Raw genomic sequence first — 27,538 nt, 5'->3', positions numbered from 1 at the left:
TTTGTTAATCTAAATACAGGGTGTTAGGAGGGGTGAAAGACTGTGGAGAGATTGCTGAATCCCGGCATCATGCTTCTGACTGATAAAACATGCTTTGATTAATGTTTGAGTACTTTATCTCATATTCCCTTGGCGTTGGACAACAAATCCCTACCCTTGACACTGCTTGTATTTGCCTGTTTCTATAAATTTGTGTGGAGCCTATTTTATTTCTCAGCAGGATGGTCATGCAGTATTAGTTTCCCACCTGTCAGTCCCATCTCTCCCCTCAAGCATTCCCCTAAAATATACAGTAGATGAAAATATTAGGAGCAAAAATGGTGAACAATGTCATGACCTGATTTATATATGTTGACAAAAGTTGTAGTAATAACTAGTAAAAAAATATTTCCACTTGTGTCAACAGATTTGACTTCCTCACTAAAAAATATTATTAAAAAAATACATAGGTCATCTGAAAGATTGCTTTGGGCCCTTCTGCAACCTAGACAGTAGAAATTTCTATTCAATTAAATTTCAATTTTTGTATATTGTCAAATCGTAACAGCTGTCATCTCAGGACACTTAATAGATAGAGTAGGTCTAGACCACACTCCCTCCTCCCCCCACAATCATGCCATGAATATACATGAACTTCTCTGAGAGGTAGACAGCTCTCGTAGAAAATGAATTGGACATATAGACGGGATGATCAGCGTGGCCCGCTGCTGTACTAAGGAAGTTCAATTCTTTCATCTGCAGTCTAGATTTGAGAATTACTGCACTTATCTTTCAATACACCGAGCGAGTCTGCCTCTATGAATGTGCAGTATTTCCAGGGGCCCAGGTCGCAGACAGACGGGTATTGCAGAAATGCATCCTCAAGAGTGGACAACAGTGCTTACTGAGGAGAGCGGCTCTGTATCCTAGGTGTACGTTTTTGGAGGTGACATATTTTCTCCTAGAAAGCACGCTGTCGTAATTATCCTGCCGACAACCTTGTCTGCACACAGTTTGAATATAGGGTTCCTGGAGCGAGTCTTTGGTTTACTCGTAATGCAGTAGTGTTGTGCGCCCATGGAAATGCCGTCTCAAACCTACTGGTTTTCACTCTTACCGGGGCCATAATTGCGTTCAGCAGGTGTTCCAGGTTTGAATCAAAACATCCAGACTGGATGACCAGAGCGAAAACCAACATCTCTGTTTGGCAATCACTTGCACAGTGTGACAGATAAATAGAACATTTTAGTCCGCCATCAATACATAAAGCAGAGGTCTCTCTTCCCAGAATGCCTTGATATGACGGTGCCAGTACTAACACCTTTTGTATATTGTCTACTGAAATTGCAAGAGAATATGCATTTCACTCTCTCTTTTGCACTAGATTGATGCCCATGCAGTAGAGTATGATGTCTGGCTTGTTTTTGACAGCTGGCTTTACAGTTTGGGGTTTGTTCACAGCAATGGAAGTGTGATTTTTGCTCCACTCTTTGAAGGGCTTTCTTCTCCAGTGGGCCATTGCCAGCCATGGCTGATGCAGGTCTCTATCGACCTTGGAGAAATCGCTGTATCACCACACAGCAATAGTAGGTAGAGGATGGGGAGAGAGGTGAGGAGAAGTTCAGGACAGCCTCATCGCTACTCCAGGGCACAGGAGGACAGCCAAGCTAAATCCATGTGGCTGCTGCGCCTGCACTTTCTAACAACAATATGTTCACAATGTCGGCATTAACAATGATTAGATTGTTCCAAGGTCCTCTTCACGGCTAACAATAGGAAGTGTGCCTGTGGCTACAATCCTGCAGTGGGCATTGTTAACATTTCCAATGAGCCATGTAGCTCTGTGTCCATTACTCATAGCCAGAGGATGCTGTGTGTCCTGATATTTTCACTGTTTAAAATAAGGGCTCTCTAGTAGGGCTGGACGATATGGAGAAAATCTAATATCACAATATTTTTGACCAAATACCTCTATGTCGATACCACAAAAATATTGTAGTGTTGACTGTTGGTGCTTTCACAAAATCTTTACACAATGGGATTTTTGACAAATATAATGACAAAGTGTGTAAAGGCAAATAATAGAACAGTTACAACAGTCTGGTAAGTTCAGAAAAGTACATCAGTTTACTGTAATGCAGCCTTTAAAATCAGGAAAAGACACACTACCATATTATGATATTACAATATCCAAAATCTAAGACAATATCTAGTCTCATATCACAATATTGATATATCGATATATTGCCCAGCTCTACTCTCTAGTGCTACCCTTCCTGTACAAATTGGACTTTTTTTACAGATAGTCTGTATGTGACAGTCCCAACAAACCTCAGTATGATTGACTTTTATAAAAACAGTTCATATTTATGATAAAGATAAAGATGTTCCAATACCATGCTTTTCCTTCCCAATACCGATTTCCAATACCTGAACTTGAGTATCGGCCGATACTGAGTACAGCACCAATGTTATTGGTATTGTTGTTATACTAGCTCTTTGTAAAACTGAACAAATACAGAGAATAAATGACATAGAACTTTATTGTATTATCTATTATGACAGTTAGTCATAACAGAAAAAGAACATAAATTAACTACTTTCAAAGTAAATATACTGGTATCGGAACAACTAGATGATCTCCAAAAATGTCCATTGACCAGTGACCCAGAAATCAGAGTTGGACTAGTCTGGTTCAACTAATGTGCATTGCTGGGCATTAAAAAATAAGAAGCAAAATAAGTAAAAATAGTAAATTTTTTTAGTAAAAATAAGTCTTTTCTTTATTTCCAAAACATTTGGAAAAGCCCAAAAATCATAGATTTACCACACTGTTACAGGGCCATCTTGAAAGTTTTAGGCTACTTTTATAACTCATTATATATAACTTATAAGCAAATGTAGCCTATAACTTAACTTTTTGTTGTTGTCCTCGGGACCAATTTGACTCCTTTTTTTTAAAATTATTTTTGTATAAAAAAATCCAATTCTTACATCCAAATTGCCCAAACATAACTTGGTTGCATATGTGCGTTGTAAGGAAGCCGTACTATGTTCTTTGCAGGTAAAAATAATAATTATCTCCATCTAATTTTGGGAGTTTTATTCAATTTTAATAACATTTAAAAAAAATGTGTAAAGGGTTTTTTGAAAGTATTCTGAATAAAACTTTAACATACCAGTCTGTGATTATCCACTCAACAGTCTCTGTCTTTAGTCAAAATAATTCATAATTTCTGCTTTTTATAACCCAGAAATTAGGTATAATGGCATTTAAATTAGGGTTCATGACCACGAATAAAAAAAATAAAGGGTTGAAAAAAGTGACAAAAATGTTTAAAACAGTGTCAAAAGCACACTAAAACGTTGGGAAAAGCACAACATTTTTTTTTTTTTTAAACTTGGACCCGGAAGAACAAGAAGTTAATGGTTGACGGGAAGACAACAGGAGGGTTAATAAAGTTCAGTTTAACTCACTTCTGTGAAAAACGATTAATAAAAAGTTAATAAAAAGTCTGTCAAGCCTGTCATGCTTAAGACCCAAGCATGACAGGCTTTGGTCTTAACGAGTTGTAGCATTAATTCACTGACAGATGAATTGTACACACACTGGAAATGGGAGACAAGTGTTGGACTGCCTTCTGTCTGGCTGCACTGTCAGAGCCACTTCTCTTAAACAGTTCTGTCTGCCTGACTTTATTAAATTAACTGCTTGACAAATTAGTGAGCCACTACTGGCCCAGAAATGTCCTTGAGGCTTAAAAAGTAAATATGCACTGACAAGTCTCACGAAGTTGTACATCAAATGTCCAAAAGTTGTCGAACCCCCAGTGATCCTGTATCATTGCTGATTAATCCTTTCTTTCTGTCTCAGAAATAACCTGTAGATCCTCTGGCTTTGATCATGGAACAACTTTTCTGGTTGTGAGGCTTAAGACAGCATTAGGAATATCCTATTTAAAAAAAAAAAAAAAAGTGTCCTCATTAGAGTGCGGATCGGGCCGGATTTTTCTGTCCGAGCCCGGCCCGCGTCCGACAGAGCAGTAACCGAACCCGACCCGAGCCCGATAGGCATTAAGATATTTATGTCCGAGCCCGACCCTAGCCCGACACAGTTAAAATCGCATTTGTTTCTCATACTAATGACACATGTACGTTTGTTTGTGTGGAAAGCCCGCTTTTATTAAGCAATTGTAGGAAGGCATTCGGAAATGTCAACAGATGAGCGCATCAATGCACACGGGGCAACAAGCGCCATTACCTACATAATAAGCTGTTTTAAATTCAAAATGTTCAATGCCTTATCGCGCTGATGTGACCGAGCCCGACCCGAACCCGAGCGTCCTTTCTAAAAATCTGTTCGAACCCGGCCCGGCCCGTCGGGTCCCGTTGGGTCCCGTCGGGCTCGGGTCGGGTATCCATCCTCTAGTCCTCATGCTGTCTTAGCTATGTACTGTTTGTAATGTCCTGTCTCTCTTGTATTCTTGGTGAAACGGAAGAAAGATTTTTTTTTCTCATTTTTAAGGTGAAGTGTCTAAATAGGTTTTGAAGAGATGTATGTCTTAGTTGTCAGTCAGAGCATAAGTCACTCTTCATTAGTGTTGTAATAATATGCATATGAAACCAAAATTGCAACACTCAACGCCACAAACCTCCTGTCGCGGATTAAGAAGGCAGAATCGCAACACATCCCTTCCAACTCCCAGAGTTATCCTTCCCGTCCAGCTCCAACGCTACCGCATCTTTAAAGGTCCCATGACATGGGGTGGGGGTGTGGCCTTGACCAACTGCCACTTTGCGCGTTTGAAAGTCATAATGTCTCTCTCATGAGGGTGGGCCAAATTCTGTGGGCGGGCAAAGCAGAGAAAGGGGAGGTAACCTTGCCCCTTATGACCTCATAAGGAGCAAGATTCCAGGTCGGCCAACCCAAGCTTTCATTTTCTCAAAGGCACCTTTTCTACCCACTGAGGGACCATACACAGCAAAAAGTCCAGTGTTGAATTAACTCCCACAGAGTTGATTTCAACACTTTTTGAGGGTTTATATAGGTCCACACTCTCCAGAGTTAAATTAACACTTTCAAAATAGTTAAACAATTAACACTCGGCCAGAGTTCCTTTTTTAACTCGTGAAACAGAGTTATAGTAACACTGAGGGATTAGACAAGTAACACTGCTCAGAGTTAATTTCTTTTTAACTTTTTGGGTAGGGTTAATTTCACTCCCTAAAGTGTCAATTATTTACTCTGAAAAAATGTTAAAATTTATTGTAAAATGTATTAAATATATACTTTTATTAATAAGAAGTAATCACAATAAACAATTATTTTCATAAACATTTATTTGTCCCTTGCAGTCAAGTGAACTAAAACATTGTGAATGAAGGTATGATGTACATATATTCATCTGAAAGATTGTATGAGCTTTGAATATCAAACGGTTTATGAAATTTAACCTCAGACATTTTAAGTAGACATCTTTCCGCACTTTGTAATACTCTGAATGCATGATGGTGGTCATCAAAATTTTCTGTAAACAGCTTGTTTGTCAAAAAGAAAATTTGATCTTCAACCAGAAGTACATCACTTATTTGACAAAAGACTGGCATGTCTTCTTCCATTGCACTGCAAATAACTAGTCCAGCTTTATACACTACACCATCAACTTTAACCCAACTAGTCGAGAAAACATCCTTTGACAAGATCGTTTCAAACATTTCATTGTTGATCACATTCTCATCTCTGAAGAAAAAAGGTTTAATTGGCCCATACTCATTTTGCTTGAGGGTTAACGTTTCCCAGTGATAAGCAATGGCCATCTGATGCCTTTTAGCAAGTGATTTGGTTACGTTTTTGAAATTTTTAAAACAATCTTTAAACAGCTTGTGTTTGGCCTCAAACCTCATACACCACGTATATAATAAGGGACCAATTTTCCTTATAGAAGATGGGTAATGGATCATAAAATGATGCTTAGGTATCAAGTTTCTATGTGGATACAAGTGCTTAAATAGTTTGTGGTGGTCAACAATCAAATGCTTTAAATATATTGTCATACCTAGAGTGAGAGAAGGTGAAAAAACTATGTTCATTATTTGAAGTAACAACAGTAACAAATTCCAGTTTTTGTTTCCTGCAGGAATAATGTCACCAAACAACAGTGGGATGTTCTTCACAAGACACAATGTCTGAATAGAATTCAAACCAATGCCATTGCCAGCACTCTCCAAAATAATCTTTGTAGGACGATTTTTTCGTTCTAAAATCCATAATCAAAACCATAAATCCTGGAAAGCAAATCCTGTTCTGATATAAAGTGTTGTGTGAGATATCCAAAAAGCAATTTGATCTCATACTGAACAACACCCTCAAGAAGATCATGCATGATATCAAATGAATAGTTATTACAAACATGAAAATACTTCAATGAATTAAGTGTAGACCTTTTTTTAAACCATAAAGTGACTTCAATTGTGGGTTTTCCTGGAGAGACTGGCAGTGCATTTCAAACATATCTTTTCCACGAAGGATCACCTTTGGATCATCCTCACTGTATACCGTTTGACAATCATTCTTCTCAATCAAACAAAGGCGACAGAAATGACGGCTACTGAATGACTCATTAAACCAAGAATTGTGTGCATCCCTAGATTATCTCCAGTGATCTGACAGATTGTACCATATACCTTCTCATCTGAAAATGGAAGACTTAGCCCTTGGCTTTCTAGTTTTTTCAAATCACTTATCAACGGTTGTAGTATAACATCAAAACCATACTTGTGCAGATCTTGTGTATGAAAAAGTGTTACCAAATGGATGTTCATCAAAACCGAATTAAATTTAGGGGCAAGTTTCTTACAACAAAATAAAGACAGCCAATTTTGTGAATTCCACGTTTGGAGCCAAGGGGATTGGCTGTTTCAAAATCATCATAGTATAGTTGGATTTGTAATGCATGTCTATTAGCTGTAAAAAAATGGTGGGTTTTAAAATAACTTCCATCAAAAAAGTCAGTATAAGTGTCAGGCTCTGATCTACAATCTCTCTTTTAGCAAAACACAAATGTCTGGATTTCTGCACATGAACTTCAATGTTTCTAAAATCGGCACATATATAAAAGTATCTTTCACAGGTACTTGATCATAAGTACCAGATTTCTGATTTCGCCTGTTGTCATATCTCACTCCCAGTGTTATTTCTAATGGCTCGACAACTCCCCATTTTTGGTGGAAGTATTTATTTCGTTTCCATTCTGTATTTAGATTTGTAAACGGGTTTTCATAATCTTCAAAAGATTCATTTATACTAGATATGTTGGGGTCAGTTATAGGTAAAGCAGAAATAGCTGTATGCTTTGCTTGTGAGCGAATCTCACTTGTTAGTTCTTCCAAATCTCCTACAATTGAGGATACCAACTGTTGGAAATCCCACTCCCCTGTAATTTGGCCACGATGGATGCACACATTTCTTTAGTTGGATCTTTAGTAAGTCCTGAATCATTACTCTCAGAAGAAACACTGGAAGAGCTACATTGATTTTGTGGATTAAATTTGTCCTCCAAAGCATGTGCCTGAGATGAAGTTGCAACTGGCTCACTAGATGAACATGCAGCAGTTGAAGTTTGAGCAATTTGCTGAACATTGCTATGAACACTATTAAGGTGCTTCCGAAAACCTGTATATGTTAGGAACTGATGCCTACAGCCTTGCTGAGAACAAAACAATTTGAACTTGGGTCCAGGATAGTAACCATGTTCAACTCTTAAATGTGAAATCAACTGCTGACTGCTGGGATAATTTTTCTGACACATGAAACAGGTCAACATTTTATAGCGTCTTACTCACAGGGTGAGAGTGCTACTGGCTGGTTAAGCAGTCTTGCTCTCAAGTCTTTAACTCTGGGTGACTCCTTCATTTTCCCCACATCAATGTTATACACTGTTGTCTGCAGGAATGTGTAAAAATTCACAAGTGCCACATCGTAAGACAAATTAAACACAAAATGTGCTTTGAAAAGTTCATCAAATGCCCCAAGGGAGCGGTTTGCCTTGCATGGGATGAGACGCTTATCCATGGTGATGTAGAACCTGTCGATCTTGCTCTTCTGTCGCCCAACAGCGAGGAGGTACGGCTGCTGACCCGGCTGGTTGCGGAGATGCTCTTCCAAACTGCAGCATGACTAGGGTTGAGATCAGAAAACTGAAAATTAGACAAAAGAAATTGTGCAGCCAAAGAGAAAACTACATTATAGAATAGATTATTCAAACATCTTTTCATTGGCTAGTGCTAGATGGGAATGATGACTTCATTACAATTCCATCCACTTTTTAACAACCCTCATTTACATTTGTGGCTAAGAAGGTGACATGAGAAATTATCATCATCATCTTAATTATATAATTACCTTATGAAAGACAACAAGTCTCTCAACTGCATCACATGCACTAATTTTTGGAGACTTCAGTCCCCCTGGAGGTGGTGGAAGCATATGTAACAGCAACAACAGGGAAGCCATGTCTTGGTCATAGGCTGAGGACAAAGAGTCACAAGAATTAAATGAAAACTCTTCAAATGGAATACTTTAAGTTTGAATGAGTACAGGGAGGCATCACGAGAATGTTGTAAACCGTTATCCATCTATTAGTCACATTTATCCCAAAAATCAGATCAACGTTCAGAGATGCAGCAAATAAAGAAATGAAATATTATTGCAGTTATAGTTTAACTGCAATTATACCAGATTTATTAAAATTAATAACTTACTTGTTGCATCATCAAGATCACTTCCTGGGGGACTTTCTGCTGACTGCACCAAGCGTCGCAACTCTGGTGTTGAGGTGAGCCGCTTAGCCTCTTCCATGACATTTGGCTCGAAGGACAAATCCCATATCTGAAGCAGCCTGGAGGACGTGTCGTCATCAAATAGGAGAGGGAAGTCCTGGTCCACCTTTAAGAAAGAAGATATTAAACTACTACTACTTCAGGAAATACTTTCAATTTTCAAGCCATTGTAAACATCTCATCCCAAACGTACCAATCCTTCTGTATCCAGGAATCTTGGGAAGCTGGAGAGGATATCAACACTTCTGCCTGGGTCATTAACAAGCTTCTGACGGTGCTGAAAGGTCTCCCTCATCTTCTGGAAAACCAAGGAATTGTCTGTGGTATGGTTGAGCAAGACATGGCCTCTTGGCAAGCATCACCATCAAGCTGCCTTTCAACATTAACAGTCCTTTGGAAATTTGGCCCCCCTGGAGAAAAGTCAATTGGGCTATTTGGGGGCAATGCAGATCCTTGACGAATCTTCCTCTGGACTGTTTTCAGACGCCAAGAAATGTATCCTGTGCTGCTTGCAGCATCATAGAAGTGTTCCTGAAATGAAAAAAAGAAAAGAAATGCATTATGAGAAATCTCACAGAATTCAAATATCAATATTGTCCACAGTTTTGTGTCACAACATGACATGAAAGTGTTAACAATAAAAATGCCTATTACATAGCCCTTCTTGGAGTATGGATCCTTGAGGAAGGGAACAACATCACTATCCCACGTGCATAATCTTCTCTGATTGCTTTAGTGGGGTGGTACGTGAGAGGAGATATTAAATCAGTACATTTATACAATGGCCATGCAGATATTTGGCAAAAATAAATATAAAGTAAAACAAACCTACCCATGTTTGTCAATCATGTCAGCCACCAGGATGTTAACCATTTTTCTTCTTGCAGCATCTGTTAGAGTTTCTGTTGTTTGGTACTCCTGTAGTACTTCTTCACCCCAGACTTGCCTCTTAGCACAGCTTCAATCAACTAATAAAAAACATGAACATTAGAATACCAAACATGGTAATAAAGCTTTTCTCAGAGTGAAAAAATGTGAAAGTATTAAGAAACCTGTTTAGCAGACACAGCATCACATGTATCCTCAATTCTTTGTCTCTTCCTAGGGACTTCATCTAGGATTATAGTTGATGCACTTGAGCTGAAGCTTGAGTCAGACGTCTCAGAAGCAGAAGACAAGGAGAAATCAGAGAATTCTACAGGAATAGAAAAAATTAAAATAATTAAATAATGTAAGGTGTAGAGTGCTTTATTATACCTGCCTTGATATCTCACCCTGATCTGAGAAAACTGTCAGCACCACATTCCTTGTCCAACGAGGTCGCTGAATATTTCTGCATCAACTTCTGTCCCTGTTGCATCCTTGTATATAACTTTTGCATCAGGTGGCAGGCAAAATCTCTCAATGACTGGAAAAGATAGTAAGGTCAAACTGAATGTGCCTTTGATGTAAGCACCGGTTCTTTTCTCATAGCCAATAACTGTGCACGCTAAATACATACATCCATTACTGTATAATCCTTGAATAGATGTAGAGCACAATCCATTCCCTCTTAAATCCAAATTAAAAAATTGATGAATGGCTTTTTTGACTGTTGGTGGTTTTATATATACTGTTGGTGTATATTTACGTTTACACTCTATGAAGCACAAATTACAGAACTGAAAATGTTTAGAAATTGAACCCCATTTACAATACAAAACAGTTTGACAAAGGCATGTAAAGAAATGGATGTGGTTTAAATCCGTTTTACTAAGCCATGCTAACCTTTTACCTTTTATGGAATTGCATAAAGTCAAACGGTCCTTCATCCTCATCCAGCTTCACATATTTCTGCTGTTGGCTGTACTTCACCTGGACCAGCATTTTACTGAGACATGCAAGGAAGCTTGACAAAGTAAATTAACATTTTAGGAAAAACAGTAAAAAATAAATAAAAATAAAGCTAAGTTGACAGTGTTACACCATTTTTGGTGACCCATCAGATTCTGTGACCTGCAGTGAAAATGGGGCTGTGACAGATATTATAAGGCTGCTTATGCGTTGTCTCATCAGTATTTAATGATGCACTTAAATGTTTAATACATGTTAATATCAGTCACAGCCCGATGATTTTATGCTAATTTTGTACTTTAGCTTTAATTTAGTAATTTCAGTACAATTAACTGGTAATACATACTTTTACTTACAAGTAAATAAGTACTTTTTCCAACACTGCAGGTACACTCAAATACAGTGGTATGCTGGTCACACAGACAACTAAGTTAACCATGTGAAACACCGTCTGCGTGTTGGGACATGTTTTTTTGCGGCCCCTTTGATGTTCAAAGTGAAGGGGAAAAAGACGTTAGCTCCAGCCTCGAACTAGATTTTATGTAGTAAAAACACATAACGCTTTGCTTTTCCTTTGTTAAATCATCATTGATAAAGTTGGAGATGGTTTAGGTAACAAACTGTTAGCTATCTTACCATACACTGCTAGCTAGCTAATCACCAGGACAAATTTGCTGTTCAGTTCTGGCAACAAACACGGTTTTGTAAGGCACATATTCTCTGTAGAAGTTTCATTGTTCATACTAAAATTCTTAGCAGCAATTGATAATTGTTTCAGTAAGTTTGAGGTAATTAGACTTACCGTGTATTACTGCGTGGGAGGTAGAAAATGGCGCCGGCTTGTCCCCTCTGTCTCCAACCGTAGAAGTGAAATGCATGGGCGGAGCTTAATTACGTCTCTGCGGAGTTGATTAACACCATAGACTGTATAAAACGTTCTATGGTTAACACTGACCGGATCAACTCTATCAAATAACTCCAACACTGAACACCATTTAAATCAAAATGTGTTAAAATTACACTCTGGGAGTGAAAATCAACTCGGAAATGTTTAACACTGAAATTTCAACACTCCAATTTTTGCTGTGTAGGCAGGCTGGGGGGACGCATATTAATGTAAAAAAAAACTCATAAAGCGAAATTTTTATGCCATGGGACCTATAAATTACTATTATTATTAGTCCTTTTGGTGCTTTACCCCGTTTTGTCTGGTAAATTTAGCTTACCGTTTTTTGACGGTTCAATTAACTGCCGTTAATGTCCTTAGCACCGGAGTTAAGTGCTGACTGGCTGGTTGCTAGCTGGCTGGGGGATGACTGTTGATGTGTCCCCGGGCCGGGGCTGTAATGATAGTTGATGGTTGCTAGCTGGCTGGGGCTGACTGTGGATGTGTCCCCAGGCCGGGGTTGTAATGATAGTGGATGGTTGCTAGCTGGCTTGGGGCTGACTGTGGATGTGTCCCCAGGCCGGGGCTGTAATAATAGTGGATGGTTGCTAGCTGGCTTGGGGCTGACTGTGGATGTGTCCCCAGGCCGGGGCTGTAATAATAGTGGATGGTTGCTAGCTGGCTTGGGGCTGACTGTGGATGTGTCCCCAGGCCGGGCCGTAATGATAGTGTGGGTTGCTAGCTGGCTGGGGGCTGACTGTGGATGTGTCCCCAGGCCGGGGCCGTAATGATAGTTGATGGTTGCTAGCTGGCTGGGGGCTGACTGTGGATGTGTCCCCAGGCCGGGCCGTAATGATAGTGGATGGTTGCTAGCTGGCTGGGGCTGACTGTGGATGTGTCCCCAGGCCGGGGCCGTAATGATAGTGGATGGTTGCTAGCTGGCTGGGGGCTGACTGTGGATGTGTCCCCGGGCCGGGGCTGTAATGATAGTGGATGGTTGCTAGCTGGATAAGGTCTCTGTTGTATTACTGTGTAGCAAAGTGGGATGTAATCAATGACAAAATGATGCCTTGTGGCGGAAAAATAATAACTCTCATTAACTCCCCTCCTCAAAAGAAAGAAAAGAAGAAAAAAAGAATCAAGATTTGTATTGAATCGTGGGTCAAAAATTGTCCCGAACAAATCGAATCCTGGGCTTGGTGTATCGTTACAGCCCTGGTCTTCATTGAGTAGTTTGTTGCATAAAATCCATCGGTTTTATTGTTGTAGTTGAGACACATAAAAAAGCAATCATCAGATAATTTCAGCAATGCAAGAGATTGACATTCCTTAAGTGATTTGGTGACTAGAAGACGTTTCTGTGGAGTTGTAAAGAAAGTTGATCTACTTCTTCATCTCTCAGGATAAAGACTAACGAGACGTATACACAGCAAATGAACACCTACTAAGAGTGTTTGTTGGGTGGTAATAAGTAAGGGTCAACCAGTTAATGAACATAGCTATAAATGTGTGACTGTCTTGGTTGTATGTACAGTCCGTGCATGTTTTCAGAATGTGTCCCTGCTGACTGAACATTGTCTGAACTAATCAAATGAAAGTAACAGCGTGGCTTTATCTCTAACAGACATGTGGTTGTCTGCTTGACTGGCTCAACGTGAAGCTGTAGCAGAAAAAAACGCTGCAAACTTTTCCCTTTTCCTTCTCTGGAGTCGGTACATTTTTTGGGTCCGGAAAACAGATTTCTGTGATCGAACTTCATATTTTGGCAGGTTAAAGTTTTTAATTTACTCACTTGACTGGTGAGCCAAGATGTTATTTAAAATCACTGAGAGTAAATATTTGCAGAACATCCTGAAGTCTGGTCTTATGCCAGCCTGTGCATACTGAGCAGCAACCCTGACTCCTGATTTCCACCGGTTGCGGAACGTCTGTGGATCCGCTCCGGAACAGGGGCGGAGTCATCAGGTTTTCATTAAAGTCAATGTGTGTAGTTCCACTGACTGCTGGGCGGCTGCGTTCCGACTCTGTCCCAGCTCCGGCGATCCCCTGCCCTCCGGAGCAGAAACGCTGTGCTTGTATTTTTGTCGGACGGCGTAGAGCTCCGCAGCAATTCAGCGCACAGCAGATGGTGCAGGACAGGAAGTCGCACACAGAAACAAAATAAAACATCTGGTTAATTTTCAAAATAAAATTGACCGTGCTCATGGCGGATCATATTTTCCTGTGCTACGCCTTGAAAACACCGCACAGAGTTGTTTCCTTACTACTCCTCTGGATAGAAACAAGCTGTTGGTGGTTTTGAGGTTCTATTCTTCATGAATTCGCGAGATCTCGTGGGTCCCCGTGACTTCAGCTGTCAGTCACGTCCGCAGCAGACACGCAGCGGAGCCAATCTGCAACCGGTGGAAATTGGGTGTGAGACTCATTCGGAGGATCCACAAATCTCAATGGACTGTAAAATATAAAATATTTTAATATAGTAAAATATGAGATCGTATTCTGAACGAGCCGCCATGACAGTCTGGCTTTGAATTTCCAGAGAAGCCAGACCCACGTGACTCGTTTGTCCAGTCAGCTGCCGCTTTTCATGTTTGGGTGACAATACAGGTCGAGACGTATTACGTCTTGTCGCTTTGGTGTGTTCCGAGGCCCTTTTTTGAGCAATTTGGGGAGGCTTATCAGTTCTTTTCTGCCGACGTTCAGCCGTCTGGTCGGTGTGTCAGGGGCTTAACACACCGTGTTTGGCTAAATCCAGACACCAGCTACAGAGAGCACAAAAAAAACCTGACAACAGTCAAGTTGAAACTTTTGCCTGTTTTGCCTGTCATCAAATTACTCACAGAATAAATGTTATATATCAACAGTTGATGGGCGCCCAGATAGCTCAGTTGGTAGAGCCGGCGTCCATTGTAGAAGTTTACTCCTCGACGCGGCAGGCCGGGTTCAATTCCGCCTGCGGCTCTTTGCTGCATGTCATTCCCCCCCTCTCTCCCCTTTCATGTCTTCAGCTGTCCTGTCAAATAAAGGCCTAAAAATGCCCAAAGAATAAGCTAAAAAAAACAACTAAAAAAAGTATTGACAGCTGACGTGACCTGCATTCGCAATTTTTTTTCTCAATTTCTACCAGCGATATGCAACTGTCACTGTCACTAAATGTGAGAAGCTGCTACGTGAATGTTTTTTACACGGCTTTGTACGAGACGCCACACATGATTTATGCTTATCACTCACAAATTCCAAGGGCCAATCACAGCGTCACAACCCTCCTTTAAATCGGTTTCTCTACCTGCTGCTGTCAGCTGTCATTTCAGGCAAAGCGTGCAACCCTCCACCTCCCCTTCCACCTCCTGTCATTGTCACCCAAAGGCACCCTGGGTCTTCCCCTTACTGGACGCTCCGTCGACTCCTTCAGTCTGGTCTTCGGGCTCCTTTGCCGCCACCACCACTGTCTAGACTCCGTCGGGGGGGGGGGGGGGGGGGGGTTGTCGTCTTGGCTTCCTTACCCCTTTTACAAATGATTCTATAACGATGGAGTCCAACGCTCCAAAGACTGTACATTTTATTATGCTTATGTACAATAACTCTCCAGATTGTATTGTGGATTTGTGAGTTTTCAGCTGCTGTGTCATGTCAGTGAAGTCTTGTTCATTCATCCCGTCTGACAGCTGTCATTTCAGTCAAGTGAGTGGGAATGATTTTACTGTGCTCGCAGCAGTCAAGCATGTTTCGAGGTGGGACCGGTGTTCTGTCGCTGGTTTATGAGATTGAGTGTGTGACCTGCTATATGGGGGGGTCATCTTGAGCTTGGCAGGGGAAAAAGAAGGAAGTATCTGTGAGTGACAGCAAAATAGAGTAAGCAGAGGAGGAGAAAATGTGTTCTACACGTAGACTGTAAAAATAGGTTCTACACAGTCAATCACACAGTCATCGTTTCCCTCAAGCTTCTAGTATGCAATTCACAACTGTCCAACTCCATCAGTGGGATTTAAGTGCACACATTTGGTAACAATCCTGCAATAAGCATGGTAATGCATCGCTCGTATTTATTCATGAGAGATGAACATTTTGCAAAAATGTTCTTTCTTTCTTTGAAACAAGACTACACGCACAGCTTCATTAACATTAATTCGTCTTGTCACTATTGTATAGAAGGCTGTAAACATTTAAATGAACAGTTGAACTGTTTTGTGCCAAGAATGAAATATGTTTTCTTCTAAAAGTCTGCTGGAGTCCTTAAAACGCAGCCGGTTGTAGACTGATGTTTATCTGTATTTAGTCCTTTCTTAAAGCGTCCGTATTCTGCTAATTTTCAGGTCCATAATTGCATTTTTAGGTTGTACCAGAATAGTTTTACATATTTTCATTTTTAAAAAACACCATATTTTGTTGTACTGCACATTGCTGCAGATCCTGTTTTCACCCTGTGTAATTAGATTAGATCAGATTATAAAACACTTTATTCATTCCACAATTGGGAAATTCCCTTGTTACAGCAGCAGTTTTACACAGTGAAAGCAAACCAACAAACAAATAGGCAAATAGGCAAAAGTAGGAAATGAATGCACAGTGGCATTAAATAAAAGGTATGGTGAAGTGAGGTGACCTCAATACAAAAAAATATTGCAGTTTAAGTAAGTGATGTAAAAATAAATTGAATAATATGTAATTAAATAATATAGCAAAAGTAAGTAACCAAAATATACAGTAGATGATAGTGAAGTGTAACCATAATGTTGAAAAAGTCAGTACTTGTAGTGGAAAAATATGAATACAGATAATAGAAATATACTTAGAGCCATGGTGCGTGGTGGGTAATTGAAACATGAACAGAAACTACAACATTATCAGGCGGTGCAGGTGTTGTAGAGCCTGACAGTGACCCGCGGTACGTCTCCTTCTTACACCGGGGGGGTATCAGTCTGCTGCTGAAAGAGCTGCTCAGGGACCCCACAGTGACATGTGTAGGAGCTCGCTCTCTTGTTAGGTCTATCGAGTCTGCTCCTGTCCCTGTCCGAGCTGCCCCCCCCCCCATTCAGCAGACCACGGCATAATCTCTGTGTTTGTCTTCCCGTCAAAATTGAAAATCCACACTTTTGTTGATGCTTTTATCAACGTTTTTAAACTTTTTCTTTTTAAACTTTTTTTCTTTTGTTTTTGTCCCTTTTTCAACACAATGTTTGGCACTTTTTATTGACGTTTTCAACACTACATAATACTAATTATTAACTTTAGTTTTACTATTATCTTTGGATTTTATGGTCAATAAACCTCATTTACACAGTAGGTAATTATACTTTGAGTTAGAAAAACCGAAATTAGGAATTATTTAGACTAAAATTAAAGGAATGTATGTTGATGGATAATCACGAACTGGAATATGTCAACTTTTACTCAATACTATTTTGAAACCACTTCATGCTATAATAAGACACCCCAACATTGATTAAAGTAGAGATTTATACTTGCTAAAGGGCGTTGTGTGGAATCAGTCATGTTATTTTTTTGGTAGTTCCAATTGGATAGTTCAAAAGAACCTTGATACAGGAAAATGGGTCAATTAGACCCGAGGACAACATGAGGGTTAAAGGATGGCAGAGGCCACCACAGAGTCGTAAAAAGTCCTGAGGAGAGTCCTGCACATTCCAAAGGACCTGAGTCTCCTCAGCAGATGGAGGCGACTCTGGCCCTTCTTGTAGAGTGCATGGGTGTTATCAGTCCAGTTCAGTTTGTTTAGATGAACACCCAGGAATTTGTAGCTCTCCACTACCTGAATGTCCGATCCCTGGATGTTCACCGTGAGAAGTGGGACGTTTTCCTCCTAAAGTTGAAGATCATCTCCTTCGTCTGGCTGGTGTTGAGTTGGAGCTGGTTGAGCTCACACCAGCTGACAAAGCCCTGATAACCGTCTTGTATTCCAGATCGTTCCCCTCAGAAACACATCCAACAGCGGCTGTGTCATTGGAGAGCTTCTGGATGTGGCAGTGGGTGGTGTTGTGAGTGAAGTCTGAGGTGTAGAGGGTGAAAAGAAAGGGGGAGAGCACCTTACCCTGAGGGGCACCTGTGCTGCAGAGCACCACGTCAGACACAAAGTGATGGAACCTCACATACTGTGGTCTGTTGGTGAGATAGTCCACTCCAACGCTCTCCATCTTCACTCTGAGCAGCGAAGGCTGGATGGTGTTAAAAGCACTGGAGAAGTCGAAAAACATGACTCTCACAGTGCTCCCGCGTCGTCTACCCAAATCCCAGGCTGTTAAGCAAACTGCAGGGGGTCCAGCTGTGTGCCCACCGGGGTCGCAAGTGACGCAGGATAATCCTCTCCATGGACTTCATCAAGTGAGAAGCCAAGGCAACAGGCCTGAAGTGGTTTTGCTCCTTGGGGCGCTGCGGTTTTGGTTCCGGGACAACACTGAAGGTCTTCCACAGGGCTGGGACCTTCTCCAGGCTCAGGTTGAACAAGTGCCTGATCACACCACGGAGCTGGTCAGCACAGTCCTTGAGGAGACTTGGGCTGATGCCGTCCGGGCCTGGCGCCCGGGGCCTTCCTTAACTTGATCTTCTTTAGTTGACTTCTCACCTGATCATCTGTTATGAAGAAGGGTGGAGGATGATTGGGGTGGGGGTGTGACGATGGTGGGTGGTGAGAGTCTCAGGGAGGGGGATAAGGGGGTGGTGAACTGATGAGGGGGCAGGGGGGAGGGGTGGGCTTGTGGTCTGTTGGTCATTGAAGGTTGTTGAAGGTGGCAGGCTGAGGAGGGGAACGGGAGGGGGGAAAAACAGATTCAGTTCATCTTATTTCCTCCCGTAGATATCCTTCCCCCTCTTGATCCTCTGCCAGTTCCTTCTGGACTCTGCGCAGCTCCTCTCTGTCCTCTGATGCAAAAACCCTCTTCTTCTCATTCAGCAGGCCCTTAATCTCGGAGGTCACCCAGGGTTTGTTGTTGGGGAAACACTGAAACAACTTGGAGGGCACAATGTTCTCCACACAGAAGTTAATATAGTCTGTGATGCATTGGGTCATACCGTCAATGTCAGTGCCGGGGGGGGGGGGGGAGATGCAGAGTGCTTCCCAGTCTGTAGTCTCAAAGCAGTCTCTGAGTCTATCACTGGCCTCATCTGACCAATGCTTCACAAGCCACATCACGGGTTGTTGTTTGGTCACCACGGGGGTGTAGTCTGTGACCAAATGGACAAGGCTGTGATCTGGGCGGCCGAGCGGGGGGAGGGGCGATGAGGTGTATGCATCTTTGATTCTTTCGCACACAGTAAATCCAAAGTTGTGACGTGTCTGGTGTGGCAGGTGGGGGGGAACAGAGGACAGGGAAGCATGATTGAAGTTCCCAGAGATTAGGAGGAGGGAATGGGGGTGCAGGTTTTGAAGTTGAGAAACAACAGTGGGGATCAGATCTGTTGCTGCAGCAACAACCGCCGGAGGGGGGGGGGGGGGTGTACACGGTCACAGCAATATACTGTGAGAACTCCCTCTGGAGGTAGTATGGCCGCATGCTAACCGCTAACAGCTCCAAGTCTCTGGTGCAGAGTTGCTCCTTCACACTGATGTGTCCCGGGTGGCACAATCTACTGTTCACAAACACCGCGATCCCCCCCTCCCTTCTACTTACCACTCTCTGTTGCTTTCCTGTCTGCTCGTAAAAGTTTAAAACCATCTAGGGTGACATGTGAGTCCGGAGAAAGTTCACACAGCCACGTCCCAGTGAAGCACACGAGGCTGCGTTCCCGGTACTCCCTCTGCAGCCGGGACAGCACCGTCAGCTCTTCCATCTTGTTGGAGAGAGATCTAACATTCCCCATGATGACAGCCGGTAAACATGGTTTATACCGTCTTTTCCGCTCTCTGCGCTACACTCCCACTCCGCATCCTCTTCTCCTTCTCCGTAACTCCTTGGGGATCTCCTGCCGCTCCACACAGAGAAGGGGTGTGTGGCGCAGGGCTAACAGCTGATCCCGGGTGTAAAACAATGGGGCCGTGGTGGAATGGGGGGCCATGTCGGATGAGTTTCCCACAGCCGTACCAGAAAGTTCCAAAAACCGCAAGAGACAAACTATGAATATAACAATATGAACATCCATAGTTGCACACTTAAAGTGTTGATGTGACTACAAAAAAAGAACACAAAAAAACACAAAAAAGAGGTAGAAACAGACAGAGCTGCTGTAACGAGCTGCCACTCACTCTGTTTTAGCTACAGGGTGAGACGTCTCACTTGTTTTAGTTACAGGGTTAAACGTCTCACTTTAATACTATCTTTGTTGGGAGTCACACATGCTCAGTAGCTAGGTAAGATCCCATCAGCTAGATAACTCTTTCTCCAACTTTGGTCAGTACAGGGCAGCATTAGCCGGGGGACTTCTTCTAGACGAGGGCCACTTGTGGAATACCTCCAGTACAGGGACATGGAAGTAGTTCTTTTGGAGATTATGGTGAACTAGTGTGTGTTGCAGCAGTGTTTTGCCATTGGGAATACGCTAGCATGCTACGGTTAGCCACCTCGTCTCGGCTAGTGACGTAGAAAGCCGTGGAGATTTTGAACAGCTCACCCGGAGACTTAAGACAGAAGACATTGAGAAACCTGTATCTCACTCAAACAGCATGGATAGTTTATTTCCAAGTTGTATGCTTGTGGAAGCACCAGAGACACAAAAGAACACCCCAAATCCCAGAAAAAGGGATTTCTTCATAATACGGGCACTTTAAGGCAGGCTGCCCTTTGACTGTGCAAGGCTGGACCCCAGTGTCTTGTTAAATCTGTCATCAGTACAACTTCAAGTTAATCCCATTTTAAATTCTGACAGAAGAGTTACTGCAGGTCCATTGCTTTCTAATGTGGTATTATTAGAATTAAAATAATCTTTACGGTAACATTTTAAATGGTACATATTCACTGTGTAGCTCTGTTGGCTGTGAATAAACCAAGACTGACATTTTATTACAGTCTATCCAGTGTGTCATGTTTTTGAAGAATGACAATTACCAAAGATGAAAGCAATAGGATTTCTGCAGTTAATGCTAAAATAACCAGTTTAAAACCTATGTAACACAGTTTAACTTAATCCTCATGACAGCAGTCAGAGGTTAACCAGGATATTCTAAACAAGTTGTGACATTTGCCCACGCTGCACAAAAACTGGGTTACTCCAGTAACCAGATTAAGAATGAAATTCTCCATGCCTGTAAGTGTGCCCACTGATTGAATCTAACCCCTCGCTCTTAACACTCTCAGTTCAGCTCCAAATAACCTCTCGTCTCTCTGTCTGTGAAGCCTCCAGAATGACACTTCGGGGGGTTGGGGTGGGGGGGGGGAAGCCAGTCGATCCCTGTCAGTACATTCATTCTCAGTCAGAGGGCAGCTGGTGCTTCCAGGTCCGTCGCTGAGTTGTGGACCATGTGCCTGTGTTTCTGCACTGAGCCGTATGATTGCCATGTGTCAGAGAGCATGGCCAAGTCTCACTTGGGGCATCTGCAGATTAGGGTGTGTTGCCTGAGTGACCATGTTTCTGTCCAGTCCTCTCCTTTCCTTTCTACGGAAGCGGATTAGGGCCACTGGTGAAAAATGTATTTGAGTTCTGACTTTATTCTCAGAATTCTGTCTTTATTCTCAGAATTCTGACTTTAATCTCAGAATTCTGACTTTAAACTAATAATTCTGACTTTAAAATCAGAATTCTGTCTTTATTCTCAGAATTCTGACATTAATCTCAGAATTCTGTCTTTATTGTCAGAATTCTGTCTTTAATCTCAGAATTCTGACTTTTTTAAATCTCAGAATTCTGACTTTATTTTCAGAATTTTTATTTTTAACTAATCTGACTTTATTCTCAGAATTCTGACTTTTGAACTCAGAATTCTGTCTTTATTCTCAGAATTCTGACTTTATTTTCAGAATTTTTATTTTTAACTAATAATTCTGACTTTATTCTCAGAATTCTGACTTTTGAACTCAGAATTCTGTCTTTATTCTCAGAATTCTGACTTTATTCTCAGGATAATGACTTCATTCTCAGAATTCTGACTTTATTCTCAGAATTCTGTCTTTAATCTCAGAATTCGGACATTTTTAAATCTCAGAATTCTGACTTTATTTTCAGAATTTTGTATTTTTAACTAATAATTCTGACTTTATTCTCAAAATTCTGACTTTTGAACTCAGAATTCTGTCTTTATTCTCAGAATTCTGTCTTTATTCTCAGAATTCTGACTTTATTCTCAGGATAATGACTTCATTCTCAGAATTCTGACTTTATTCTCAGAATTCTGTCTTTAATCTCAGAATTCTGACTTTTTTAAATCTCAGAATTCTGTCTTTTTTGTCAGAATTCTGTCTTTAATCTCAGAATTCTGACTTTTTTTTAAATCTCAGAATTCTGACTTTATTTTCAGAATTTTGACTTTTAACTAATAATTCTGACTTTATTCTCAGAATTCTGACTTTTGAACTCAGAATTCTGTCTTTATTCTCAGAATTCTGACTTTATTCTCAGGATAATGACTTCATTCTCAGAATTCTGACTTTATTCTCAGAATTCTGTCTTTATTCTCAGAAATCTGACTTTTAAACTCAGAATTCTGTCTTTATTCTCAGAAATCTGACTTTTAAACTCAGAATTCTGTCTTTAATCTCAGAATTTTGAGTTTAAAAGTCAGAAATCTAAGAATAAAGTCAGAACTCAAATACATATTTCACCAGTGGCCCTAATCCTCTTCCGTTCCTTTCCTCTGAGTCTGAAGATGCTGGCTGGTAATCTAAACACACACCAATTGTGCTGCTGTTCCCTACACACATGCCTAAGCATCAAGGTAGCACTGTTTAGAGCCAATACGGTAATTATTTGGCTCTTTAGCTTTTGATGTGCTGGTTTTACGCACATTTTGTCCATCACAGCTATCCACTTTGTTTTTTCTAAAAGCACCATTTTGATTTGACTACCACCTAGTTTATAAATGGGCTGTCAGTTATGAGGTGATAGTGTACACTGCACATTTTCCATTGACTGCCACTGTTGTCTCAGTTGTCCCTTTAGTAAACTAGCTGACACACTAGTTTCTGGCATTCATTCATAAGTATTGCTCAATACAAGAACAAGAACATAGTATTCTGGCATGTTTCAACAGAAGACAATACTGGAACACTGTATCTGTATCAAATAATCTCTGAGAAGTGCTGTACAGCATCATCATTATGATTGCAACTTCATTATTCAATATCATGTCAAATGCAATGCAATAAATGAGTGGATCAGTATGTATTTGCACAACCTACTAGTCAATGTTATCATAGTGACACTAACACATGAAGCTAGGACCACATACATGAAACATTCCATTTTCATGTATGACACATTACATTTTCAAGTATGACATGCATGTTTCACATATTTGTACAGTAAGAAGTGTGTTTTCCCTTTAAGTCACTGTGTGCTCTACTTCCAGGTCTGCAGATAGTCCGTATGGCCAAAATAACTACAGGATAAAGGTCACAGAATACAAGAGTTGGCTCATCACCACTCACTGTAGGGAGTAGAGCCCGACCGATATATCAGCGGGCCGATATTATTGGCCGATATTACACATTTCCCGAACTATCGGTATTGGCATTTATAGTAGCCAATAGAAAAAAATACATACAGTATATAAAAAGTATTCATTCATCAGACTCATTTATAATGACAAATAAATGATTCTTTAAAATTAGTATTTAAAAAAATAAAATAAAAACGGACAGTCAACCATGTTATGAGTGTTGGTGTTGCATGGTTTGTCCACTAGAGGGCGCTCTACAACGTCTCTGTTGGCAACATTGTTTTTTTTTTTGTTATTGTGTTTTTGTTCAAAGGACTTTAAGTTTCATATCTTAAGTTTGTATTTTTATACATTTTATTTATCAGAACTTTGATATATTTTGATGTTCCCCACTTCTGTTGTGACAAGAAAACAAATTATTATCATATTATTTTAGTGAGAACTCATAAATAACTATAAATAATAATTTTAGGGAAATCTGTTTATGTTTTGTTACTCGTTTCTGGATTTTTTATTTTTTTAACTATCTATATCGGCCGATACATTAGAGTATTGGATTTTTAAATAACCAAATATTTGTATCCATATCGGCCTTAAAAATCCTTTATCGGTCGAGCTCTATTAGGGAGTGTGTTTATTCAGTGCATACTGGAGGAGACACAGTAGACCCACCTGTACATGGGTACATTTAAGAACTCTGAGAATGAATTAATCACTTGGAAAAACTTTTAAAGTTCAAACCCTCTCAGTATCTCAGCTGTGGAGTTACTGAAAGTTTGGCTTGTGTCTCTATGTTTTGGAGGTAATTGCTGTGCTTTTTGAAGACAGATGCTGTGAAGGGCTTCACATGGTGGGCAAAATCCACTCTTGGCACTGGAGGGTGACTCTGCTGTTTACAGCCATCTGGCTCCTCTGTCTGTCTGTCTGTCTGTCTAGACACGGGTTGCTCCACCACACCCCTGTCCATCTATGATTAATACATGTCCATGTGTGCTTATGCCTATAACAATAAGATATAGGTCTAATAATTGCACATTATTTCCATTCTATCCCTGCAATAATTCCTATTCGTGTTTGGTGCTTTACCACCATCAAAAGTGTGACTTTTTGGGGCGCCCTGGTGGCCCGGTTGGTGGAGCGGGCGCCCATGTATGGGGGTTTGTTCCTCTGCGCTGCGGGCCCGGGCAGGCTCTCTCCTGCGGCCCTTAGCTGTCATTCCCCCTTCTATCCCCTTTCACTTCTTCAATTGTCCTGTCATTACAGGCCTAAAAGCTGGCTGTCACCTGTGTTTGATAAGAAAAGTATACTCCAGCACAACGTGACACTGACACATAAAAAGGAGCTTCAGCATTTCTGTTTTTTCTCTCCAAATAGCTAGCTTTGATTGATACTTTTTTTTCTTTTGTTTAGAATTTTTTTTATTGAATTTCCATAAAACAATGTAGCATTTTCTACAGCACATAATGGACCAAATGTATACAAACATACTATGGCTGTGTTGTACAGAAACTAACCAATGTGAAAGATACCCCCCCCCATCCCAACCCACCCAACCATCCCAGTTTGTCGCTTTGACATTGACAATTTAGCACAAAGTTTCAAAATAAGTGGTTACAAGTACAGGAAAGGAATGAGTGGAAGACAATAAGAGGGGAACAAAGTAACAATAACAGTGAAAGTGAGATATCTAAGTAAATAAGTCAAGTGAAATGATTGTTACTTTTGACAAACTAAAGCAAAATACAGAATACATTTGCTGCCCAAAAAAAGGAAAAAATGCCCCAAAAAATATCTTTCAAAAAAATAAAAATAAATACTGCTGCAGGGCAAACATCCCTTAAGCTAAGGCAAGATGATGAAACCGCATTTCATGCAGGCAGTAATTACTGTGTCACAGTCATTTCTGTTTTATTTTATTGGGCTACTAATCTGCACATGTCTTCCCCAGTGCACCGAACTAACACTTTCTATTTTGAACATTTGAGTGAGATGAATCCGAGTTAAATTTGAATATTTTCACCCTGCAGAAGCGAGGCATCTGCAACACTGTCTGGAACTGATCAGTGCACGTGAATGGGAAGGATGCATTGTTGACATTACTCCGAGTTTCAGTGAGCAGCATTCTGCTCAGCCGCCTCATGATGCGAGGCAGATTGAGGCTGACAGGTTGTGTTGATGCAAGTGATTAACACAGTAGATCAAATATAGATCATAATAGAGCAATCAATCTGAAACCATAGTACACACGCGCATGCCCACATAAACACACACAGAGAAAACGCACAGTGTGATGAAAGGACTGCCTTCTTTTTCTTACACAACCTTTTTAAGAAATAGCACATGTATGTCTCTATTGATCTGTTTTCAAACTGCAGCCCCACATCTATCCATCCGAATGGCCGTTTGTTCTCTCAAATTATTCCTTCTGCGCTTCAATGTCAAGAGTCAATAACAGCTTTCCATGCTAATGATTCCATCTTGTTCTTTCTGTACTACTTGTTTTTGTTGTTGGTAACCTACACTCACCGGCCACTTTATTAGGTACCCCATGCTAGTAACGGGTTGGACCCCCTTTTGCCTTCAGAACTGCCTCAATTCTTCGTGGCATAGATTCAACAAGGTGCTGGAAGCATTCCTCAGGGAGTTTGGTCCATATTGACATGATGGCATCACACAGTTGCCGCAGATTTGTCGGCTGCACATCCATGATGCGAATCTCCCGTTCCACCACATCCCAAAGATGCTCTATTGGATTGAGATCTGGTGACTGTGGAGGCCATTTGAGTACAGCGAACTCATTGTCATGTTCAAGAAACCAGTCTGTGATGATTCCAGCTTTATGACATGGCGCATTATCCCGCAACGATGCTCAATTGGTACCAAGGGGCCCAAAGAGTGCCAAGAAAATATTCCCCACACCATGACACCACCACCACCAGCCTGAACCGTTGATACAAGGCAGGATGGATCCATGCTTTCATGTTATAGACGCCAAATTCTGACCCTACCATCCGACTGCCGCAGCAGAAATCGAGACTCATCAGACCAGGCAACGTTTTTCCAATCTTCTATTGTCCAATTTCGATGAGCTTGTGCAAATTGTAGTCTCAGTTTCCTGTTCTTAGCTGAAAGGAGTGGCACCCGATGTGGTCTTCTGCTGCTGTAGCCCATCTGCCTCAAAGTTCGACGTACTGTGCGTTCAGAGATGCTCTTCTGCCCACCTTGGTTGTAACGGGTGGTTATTTGAGTCACTGTTGCCCTTCTATCAGCTCGAACCAGTCTGGCCATTCTCCTCTGACCTCTGGCATCAACAAGGCATTTCCGCCCACAGAACTGCCGCTCACTGGATGTTTTTTCTTTTTCGGACCATTCTCTGTAAACCCTAGAGATGGTTGTGCGTGAAAATCCCAGTAGATTAGCAGTTTCTGAAATACTCAGACCAGCCCTTCTGGCACCAACAATCATGCCACGTTCAAAGTCACTCAAATCACCTTTCTTCCCCATACTGATGCTCGGTTTGAACTGCAGGAGATTCTCTTGACCATGTCTACATGCCTAAATGCACTGAGTTGCCGCCATGTGATTGGCTGCTTAGAAATTAAGTGTTAACGAGCAGTTGGACAGGTGTACCTAATAAAGTGGCCGGTGAGTGTATAGAGCTTACCAGTGTAAATCCTATTAACAGTTTATTCTGAAAACAGATGCTAATTATTAGCCATAATGTCTTAACTATCCACGGTAGGCTTACCTAGGTCTACCAGATTGTGAAGCCCTGTGGAAGCCTAATGTAATCGATACAGAATATTTTAGTAATATATATATATATATATATATATATAGATATATATATATATATATATATATATATATATATATATATATATATATATATATATATTAGAAAAACAGGTTTTATTCGTGATTTTTGGAAGAAGTACAACGCTGCCTACAATCCTAAGCATAACAGCTACATCTCTGATTGGTGGAACTTGCTGTTACCATGGAAATGTTTATTGCACCCAAGTGGCCGCAAACGGCTATTGAGCTGCTACCCCTGGAGTCTAAGATTGTCACTGTACACTTTCGTGTAGGGCTGGGTATTGTTAAAAAATGTTTGATACCAATACTGTGACTTTGAGACGGATTCCTAAACAATACTTTTTCAATACCAATTTCTAAAATTCCTTTTTAATAAAAAGAAATTGCATTACACATTACGGCAGAAAGCTTTTTCATTTATTGTTTGGCTCCTACTACGTAAGCCCTGTCTCTGTGGGACGTAGAGTTTTTCCTGCGTGCCTCTACAACATTTGATGTTGGACAGCCAATCACAAACATTAGCGCTTGGTAGAAGCATGCTGCATGCCGATTGGTTCACTGACGCTGATTAGATTTACTCTTAAGGTATTGAAATTGGGTTGTGAATGGCAAGGCATTTTTTGATGGTCAATACTTTAAAGGCA

At 40.9% G+C, this 27,538-nt stretch overlaps 1 protein-coding gene and 2 long non-coding RNA genes across 12 annotated transcripts in view; 2 read left to right on the top strand and 1 right to left on the bottom strand.

Moving 5' to 3' along the window:
- Positions 1-14,206, top strand: part of LOC116671700 (uncharacterized) — a 17,284-nt gene extending 3,078 nt beyond the window's left edge. The window contains exon 3 of the long non-coding RNA XR_004327336.1: positions 14,144-14,206. This is a non-coding gene — a long non-coding RNA (uncharacterized LOC116671700). The remainder of the gene's footprint in view (positions 1-14,143) is intronic.
- The window catches only part of nbeab (neurobeachin b), a 286,390-nt gene that overhangs the window by 22,491 nt on the left and 236,361 nt on the right, over positions 1-27,538 (top strand). The gene's annotated exons all lie outside the window — the stretch shown is intronic.
- Positions 13,751-27,538, bottom strand: LOC116671652 (uncharacterized). Its single transcript, XR_004327319.1, has 3 exons — positions 27,412-27,538; positions 25,376-25,381; positions 13,751-13,762 (listed from the first exon to the last, which is right to left on the bottom strand). It is a non-coding gene; the product is annotated as an uncharacterized LOC116671652 (long non-coding RNA).

The sequence above is a fragment of the Etheostoma spectabile genome, chromosome 3 (assembly GCF_008692095.1).
Source record: "Etheostoma spectabile isolate EspeVRDwgs_2016 chromosome 3, UIUC_Espe_1.0, whole genome shotgun sequence".
NCBI lineage: Eukaryota > Metazoa > Chordata > Actinopteri > Perciformes > Percidae > Etheostoma > Etheostoma spectabile.
The sequence above is the reverse complement of the archived record's forward strand: the minus strand, read 5'-3'. Positions and strand labels throughout refer to the sequence as shown.